General features: G+C 40.3%; 1 long non-coding RNA gene across 1 annotated transcript; it reads left to right on the top strand.

Annotated features, from left to right (window-relative positions):
* The first annotated feature begins 977 nt into the window (after positions 1-977).
* On the top strand, positions 978-4,279 carry LOC144323040 (uncharacterized). Its single transcript, XR_013388585.1, has 2 exons — positions 978-1,223; positions 3,230-4,279. It is a non-coding gene; the product is annotated as an uncharacterized LOC144323040 (long non-coding RNA).
* Positions 4,280-8,832: the final 4,553 nt, after the last annotated feature.

Raw genomic sequence — 8,832 nt, 5'->3', positions numbered from 1 at the left:
GAAATTATAATGGCAACAGTGAGAACATTCCTATGCCACCCAAGTTCACAGACCCTTGCATTGTGCTCACTGCCTTGTAGGTCCATAGACTTCAGGTTAGGAGCCTTTTCATAGAGGTTAATTCCTTGGGGAATTAAGATCTCAGTTCCTCACATTACAAAATAATGGTTGGTCTTTTTTTAACTTAAGATTATTTATTTATTTATTTATTTATTTATTTATTTATAGCACACAAGTGTGGGCAGGGGAAGGGGCAAAGGGAGAGAGAGAGAGAGAGAGAGAGATAATCTCAAGCAGACTCCCTGCTGAGCGTGGACCCCCCCCCCCCAACCTGGGGCTTAATCTCACAACCCTGAGATCATAACCTGAGCTGAAACCAACAGTGGGACACTGAACCAACTGAGTCACCCAGATGCCCCAATAATCGTTGGTTGTAATGATGTGCATGATCTTGCTATTTGATTTATGAATTGTGCTTTTTCAAGCTAGTCTGGGGACATTTGGCACATAGCACTAAAAGGAATATTGAGAAAAATTCCTTCCACTTACCTCTGCTCCCTCCTCTGCAAACTATGGAACACAAATATTATTGGCCAGAAAGGCAGAAGAGGCTAGAAAGGCTGGTAGCTAAGTCTTCGTGTACGGTAGCTAAACACGTGGCCTACCACATAGGGTGGCCTGAGAGAGTGGGTTGTCTGCCAGGTCTTGGGGGCAGTGTCTGGTCCTAGGGAAGCAGGAATAGTCATTGGGTAGAAAAAGACCTCTTACCCATGAAAAGGATACTCAGTCACTCACTAATATTGATTTCTATTCAAGGACCTTATAACACAATTGAAGGGAAAAGAAAAAGATGCAGAAGCACACAAGGAGGCAAAGCAGAGAGTTTTCCTGAGCCAAACTGTGGTTACTAGAGATACACAGGATTTTAGAAGGGAGAAGAATCATAAAGGATGGTTCTAGAAAGCTTAGTGGAGGAGGTGAGCATTGAGCTTGTTCTTAGTGAATGCTTAGAATTTGAACAGCTGGAGAGAACATCAGAAGGGCACTGTAGATAGAAACAAAATGAACCAAAACGTGGAGGTGGGAAGGGGGCTCTGTGCTCATTTCAGCTAATCATGAGCTAAAATAATTAACTCAGAACTGCTCCCTGCGCTCCGCACTGGGGTTACACTGTTATCTACATTCTCAAGGAGTGCTCTGGTGGTGGAGGAGGGCAGACAGAGGTGAGAACGATTTGCTCCCTGGAGCCCCGAGGATGAAGGGCCAAGACTGGAATGGATGGGCTTTGGGGAGGGAGGGACATGTAGGCTGGGTCAGTGCTGTACAGGGGAAGAGTGGAGGTGGCATCATGGGGGAGTGACTATGGAGTATAAGCCACAAGCACTGAGCCCAGCATGTGTGTACACTGAGCTGCATGGCTGGAGAGGTGGGATGAAAGGCTGTGGGGGAAGGTGTGCCTGCAGGCAGGTAGAAAGAGGGCAAGCTAAAGAAGCACATGAAATTCTACGACTTGCCACTATATTTCATTAATCCTTTAGTGCTTCCCTGAAATAGGTCAGATCCCTCGACCACAGTCCGTGGGGTTTATCAATTTTTGTGGTCCAGAATTTTGCTGCATTACTAAAAGTCCATTTCCAATTTATAAGAACTAAAGACGAAGCAGCTATGTATTCAGCCTCTCCTTATTGAACCAGGGAGTGAAAAAAAGCCTTCAGAAAAAGAGGAGAAAAGGAGGAAATTTCATGAATTCCTCAAACCACAGCCCCTATAAACAAATTCTTCTTCCCCTCAGCCCCACTCCACTCCACTTTCCCAGTATTTGGTGGGTGGTTTGGGAGCGGAGGTTTTGTCTGTTTCTATTTCCTTTTCCCCAAGTACAGTTGACTCAGATGTGAGAGATGGGTTGAGTGGATAATTTATGCTTGGAAAAACATCAAAAAGACCATGAGTAGCTCATTCCTCTGAAAGAACCAGTCAGTTAATTGGAATAGTCCCACTACTTTGATGTGAGGCAGGGGGATCTTAAGTAGTTCAGGACTCTTCAATGTGCAGAATTTTTCAGAATGAAGTCTAGTTGAGTGATCCCAAACAGCAAAAGTGGCTAAACCATTGGGAAGTCCCGGATCAGCACCGTTCCAGATGCAGTGCTCCCGTTCCATCTCTAAATCCCCTCAACCGTGTCTTTAGGGCAAGATGGTGGCCAGAGCTGGCCAGCAGAAGGGGCCTGATGGAGCCTTGGGGGCCAGGGCCTCCATTGGAGCCCCTGTTTGGTAGTAACTGAACTCCTCTAATGGACTCAGGCTACCTCTAGAAAGGCCCTCCCTGTGTGAACTGGGCTCCCACCATGCTGGACGGCTGCAGCTCTGGCTTCTGGGGGGGTGGTGGGGGTTGATACAAGATCCTGAATCCACTGATGTGGTGTCATCTGTTCATGCCTCCAGCCCTAGGAGGGACAAACCTCCGTTTTGCCTTCCTGTCCCCTCTTTATGTTCTCAGCATTTTGCCCATCTGCGTAAATGAGCAATAGGATGAAATTCCTCTGTTTAAAATATCTAGAGTGACTTCTACTTTTCTGAATGACCCCTGGATGATTCCCCTGTGTCATTTCTACCCAGTCCCTACTCGCTAGCAGGTGATACTCCACCAGCCTTCGTACTGAGTTTAGACAGGTTAAGGAGTTCTGGGTGGAGGAGAAGAGGGGCGGTTTATAGACAAGGCTGAGATGCAGGCAGAGCTTCAGAAAAAGGGACTTTGCCAACCTGTTTGACCCTCCAGTTGGTTTCTCTGGACTGACTGTTCCCCAGGGAAGGTTTCCTTCTGAAGACACAGTATCGCCACTCTCCTGCCACTTGCCCAGGGAGTCTGCAATTTGAGTGAAAGCTCTAAATTAGCACAGAGCTAATGAGAATCTAGAATGTTCTGAGGAAAGGACTCATTCTTATAATCAGCTCTTATTTCACCACTTTTTGGAGAAATGATGGAGTGGTGGAGACCATGGTGCCCACTCAGAATTGAAAAGGGTCTGGTTAATCTCCCATCTTCTGCCTCTATCCCCTGCTTATGATTATGGAATCATCACAGTTAGGAAGGTTCAGAGAAATAGGCAGTGAAGAGGTATGATCTAGACATTATTTGAATCCACCTGAAAAAAATAATTCATTCTAGGTAAGTAAGCCCACAGAAAGGTCAAGAACCTTCTAATATTGTTTTTCCTTCTGGGTCTCCACAGGGCTCCATTTGTGTGACCATAACATCTCAGTGGGTTCAGAAGCACGTCCAATTTTACTCGGTAATATACAGAAATGTGGTTTCTAAAAATACTCTCATTTACGGAAGGGATAAAGATGATGATGTCAGCTGACTTACATTTCAGGCAACAGGAAGTAGTTCTGCTTACCTCAGCTTTTGAGAACACATTACTCTTACTGGTAAATTCTCTTTGAAAACTAGTATTCTACACACACACACACAATTTTTTTCATATTAGAAATTGCACTTCTCACTTATCTGAATCTTCCCTTTTTTTTTTCTCATTTTTGCTGAATACCTCCACCTCAGTGTCCATAGGAATCCAGATCTTTGAGGAGCACTTGTAGGAGACTTTGTAACTTAATTAGTACAGATCTTTCTCTCTTCTACTCTTCTTCCTGCTGACTGTGCAATAAAGGCTGGGCCTGAATCATCTCTTGTTTTAAAATTATACCTAAGCATGGCTCTCTCCAAGTTAAAGAAAAAAACAGGAGGAAAGAAGAAAAAAAGAGTAATTTTCTGTGATGTTTGAAGTAAGGAAACCTGTATCACGTTAATAATTTTTATTTCTTTCTTGACCAAGGAATCCAACTGTTCTTCTATGTCACTTAGTGACTTAATTGTCTTAAAGACTCCAGGGATTCTCATGTAGCCCTGCCTCATATTAAGTTCACAGAACCTACATTTCTTGCTGTGCTTTTATTAGAAGAACTGGCTGTCTTTTTGAATAGATGTTAGATTGTTCTGTCTTTTATGTTGTTGTTCCATGCAAGTGTTAAAAATGCCAGTTTAAAAGACAGGACTGGCAAATTGTTTAGTTAAATTGTGCGTGGCAGATGCCTATGAATTCTTCACACCCATTACAGTTTCCCTGTAAAGTGCTATCGTCCTGAGGAGATTACACTTTAGATATTTGCAGTGTTTATCCAAAATGATGCAGAAACATTATGTGGTCTGATTGGAAGCCATCCCTCGCTCCCAGCCCTCCACAACAGCTCACGGAGTATGATTAAATGCTTCCTTCCATGGACACTTTGGTTTTATCATCCTTTCATTCTGTGGAACCATCAGGAATATAATGTGCATCTAAACAATGAGAGATGTCACATTTACTCAGGTCTAAATGCTTGATTAGTGTCTAGTGTTATAGAATGATTGACCTATGGTCATCCCATTTTGTGTACAAGGTATTAAATATTTTTGATAAGAAATACAGTATTTAAGAGGCAAAACACTGAAACTTGAGGCTCTATTTGAGGAATTTTTCATAATCTGCAATGACACATTGGTCTTTTGCTATGACCAGAGGAACATAGAGATTTTAATAATATTGCCTCTTTATTATAACCTTTTCAGTTGAGGAATTGCTTGATGATGTAAATAAATCAGTTAATTAATCTTCACCCCAGAGAAAAGACGACCATCATCACATACCATCAGAGTCTAGGATATTGGATCTGGAAGGCCTTTCAAAATTCTATAGTCATTGGATAAGGGATCCATCTTTTTAACCACATACAAGAGAAATGACAGATTCCTGCATGTCACCTTCTCTTGGGCCACTCAAAACTTCCAGCTTTCAATTCACTCTGCAACTCAAAAGCTTTTAGCACAATTAATAACTGGTTGAGGGGGATATGATTGTGGGATGTTCCTAAATTGCTTCTAATTTTTTAATTTCCTTTTTTAGTTTGTTAAAAATTGAGGTAGGGCACCTGGTTGCCTCAGCAGTTGAGTGTCTGCCTTTGGCTCAGGTCGTGGTCCTGGGGTCCTGGGATAGAGTCCCACATTGGGCTCCCACAGGGAGCCTACTTCTGCCTATGTCTCTGCCTCTCCCATGAATAAATAAATAAAATCTTTTAAAAAATTGAGATGAAATTCACCTAAAATGAACCACTAAAATGTACAGTTCTGTGGCATTTTGTACATTCACAATATCATGAAACCACCAGCTATGTTAGTTTCCCAAACATTTTCATCACTCCAAAGGAAAAGCCCATTAAGCAGTTAGAATACATTTTGTTTGTCTGTTAATCTGTTAATCTGTTGTTAATCTGTTAATCTATTTGGGGTTGTTTTCACCTTTTAGGTATTGTGAAGAGTGCTACTATGAACATTTGTGTACAAATATTCACATTTTTTTTTTCATTTTGGGGGGTATATACTTAGGAATGGAGTTGCTGGGTAATACTATGACTAACTTTTTGGTGAATTGCCAGGCTCTTTCACTGTACCTGCATCATTTTATATTCCCACCAGTGATGCATGAGGGCTCCAATTCAATTTCTCCATGTCCTTACCCATATTTGTTATTTTTTACCCATATTTTTCCTTCCTTTTTCCTTCCTTCCTTCCTTCCCTCCTTCTTCCTTCATTCCTTCCTCCCTCCTCCTCCTCCTCCTCCTCCTCCTCCTCCTTCTTCTTCTTCTTCCTATCCTAGTGTAAAGTCGTATTTCATTGTGATTTTGATTTGCATTTCCCTAATGGCTAATGATATTGAACATCTTTTCATGTACTTGTTGGGAATTTGCATATCTTTGAAGAGATATCTATTCAGATTCTTTCCCAGTTTTCTAATAGGCTGTTTGTCTTTTTGTTGCTGAGTTGTACATATTCTTTATATATTTTGAATATTGGACCCTTATCAGATATTTGCAAATATTTTCTCTCATTCTGAAGATTGGCTTTTTTACTTCCTTGATAGTGTTCTTTGATGTACAAAAGTTTTAATTTTGTGCAGTCAGATCTATCTACTTTTTCCTTTTGTTCATGCTTTTGGTGTCATATTTAAGAATTCACTGGTAAATCTAAGGCCATGATTACTAATATTTTCCCCCTTAGGGAAAATGGAAGGATTAAACTTTTCTTCCTCTTAAAATTAGGTATTGCCAGGTAACTTGCTTTGTCTAATCAAATATGAAGTGTGTCCCTTTTGGATGGAAGTTTTAATAACAAGTAGAGAATCTACCATATTTCCCATTTCTTGCTTTGGTAGTTATGGGAACACATGTGTCAAGAAAACCTCCATTGAGGAGTATTACTCAGCCATAAAAAAGAATGAAATCTTGCCATTTACAATAGCATGGACAGAGTTAGAAAGTTCTTTTCTAAGCAAAATAAGTCAGTCAGAGGAAGACAAATACCATATGATTTCATTCATATGTAGAATTTAAGAAAACAAATGAGCAAATGGGAAAAAAACAGACAGGCAAAATAAGAAACAGACTCTTAACCCTAGAGAACATAATGATGGTTCCCAGGGGGTGTATGGGGGGTAGGTGGGTGAAAGAAGTGATGGGGATTAATGAGGGCACTTGTGATGCACACAGGGTATTGTATGGAAGTGCTGAATTGCTATATTGTACAACCCAAAACTAATATAACACCTATGTTAATTATACTGGAATTTAAATAAAAACTTAACACCTGGGTGTTAAGACACCTGGGTGGCTCCATGGTTGAGCATCTGCCTTTGGCTCAGGTGTGATCCTGGGGTCCTGGGATCAAGTCCTGCATCAGGTCCCCCACAGGGAGCCTGCTTCTCTCTCTGCCTATGTTTCTGCTTCTCTCTCCATGTCTCTCATGAATAAATGGATAAAATCTTTTAAAAAAAACTTACAAAGAAGAAAATAAAAGAAAGCTTGCATTGAAAGGAAATGGTTTAAGGCATGAGGAACAAGGACAAGAACATAGTTCTCTTCATTTCTCTGAGGGGATTGGGATGCCCCAAGGCCTAGATACCCTTATGGAGGACTTGGAATTTTGCCTTTGGAACTCATTTTTTCAAGGTGTGAATTATTGAATTAGTTGGGTTTTTAATTTCATGTTTCTATAAATACAGGACCACATGGATGACAGATCTTCATCTGCCAACCAGTGTTCAATAACACTTGTCAATATGTCAAGCACATGTAATAAGCTTCGTAAGATTACTGCCAACATAAGTTGTAGGGGAAAATCAACTCTCAATGTTCCAATAGAAGCAGAAAATATTGTCTCATAAAGTATATATGTTTTAAAATTTAGAAGAATTTTAGGAATTAACTTAAGTAGGGCATTTGGAAACTTTATGAAAGCTAGTGTTGAAAACATAAAATACAGGGGCGTCTGGGTGGCTCAGTGGTTGAGAGTCTGCCTTTGGCTCAGGGCATAATCCCGGGGTCCTGGGATCGAGTCCCACATCAGGCTCCCTGCAGGGAGCCTGCTTCTCCCTCTGCCTGTGTCTCTGCCTCTCTTTTTGTGTCTCTCATGAATAAATAAATAAAATCTTTAAAAAAAGAAAACATAAAATATAATTTGCTCCAAAATTTTAGGGTAGACTGATGGACAGCTGAAATTTCTGGAATGTTGTAAAATAAGAAATGGATAAAATAAACTATACGTATATGTGTGTTTGTGTACAAATATGTGTGTGTTTTGGTTTTCCTTGTACTTTGTTTTGAACTTCAGAATCAGGTTTATTATGTCTGCTCAGTTTAAATTATGACACTTGGGGACACCTGGGTGGCTCAGTGGTTGAGCATCTGCCTTTGCCTTAGGTCATGATCCTGGGGTTCCAGGATCGAGTGCCATATCAGGCTCTCCTTGGGGAGCCTGCTTCTCTCTCTACCTACCTCTCTGCCTCTCTCTGTGTCTCTCATGAATAAATAAATAAAATCTTAAAAAAATAAATTATGACATTTGGTTTAATTGTAATGTCTTTGTAAATGATTTCTCAGATTCCTTTTCCATATATGAAAATTTCCAAAAGGTATATTTTGAGTTGCTGGGCTCTAATTATGGTTACAGGTCACTGGAGGGCCACTGTGAGTCTAACAGACTGCTATATTTTTTGTTGATGTAACTATTTATAGTTTTTAACATGCTTTGAAATAAATCTTGCCATGTAATCACAAGCGTGTGTTGCTATATATTCACATAATATTTTAAATGATTTTAATAGCTTACACAACTTAAGTCAATAAGCCTGATTTTAATAATGAAGATATATTTGAGCAATATATAACAACCAGAATACTATGTTACGTGCTCTGAGGAATGTAAATTATTAGAATTTATAGACCTCATGGAGCCATTTGATATTTCTAGATTTTATGTATGTATAGGAGTGAAAATTAAGAGAAATTCAGCAAGAATTTATTGATCATAAAACACAGCTGCACTGAAATTGACTGTTCAAACTTTTAAAAATTAGTTTTCAGTATTTCTGTCTCCCCTTCACTTCTCCTTTCTGTCAATGATGTGGTCTGCACCATTGTTCACCCCTGATTCCTACATTCATATGTTGAAGTCTTCTTCCCCAGTATTTCAGAATGTGACTGTATTTGGTGTAGGACCATTAAAGAGGTAACAAGGTAAGATGAGGTCATTGGGGTGAGCTCTAACCCAGTATGACTGGGGTTCTTATAAAAGATGAGGACACACACATGCTTAGAAGAAGGAAGAGATTGTATGAGGACATAGCAAGAAGGTGGCCATCTACAAGCCAAGGAAATGATCCTCAAGAGGAGCCAAACTTGCTGACACCCTGATCAAGGACTTCAGCCTCTAGGACTGTGAGGAAATGAATTCCTGATGTTTAAG

The sequence above is a fragment of the Canis aureus genome, chromosome 11 (assembly GCF_053574225.1).
Source record: "Canis aureus isolate CA01 chromosome 11, VMU_Caureus_v.1.0, whole genome shotgun sequence".
NCBI lineage: Eukaryota > Metazoa > Chordata > Mammalia > Carnivora > Canidae > Canis > Canis aureus.
The sequence above is the reverse complement of the archived record's forward strand: the minus strand, read 5'-3'. Positions and strand labels throughout refer to the sequence as shown.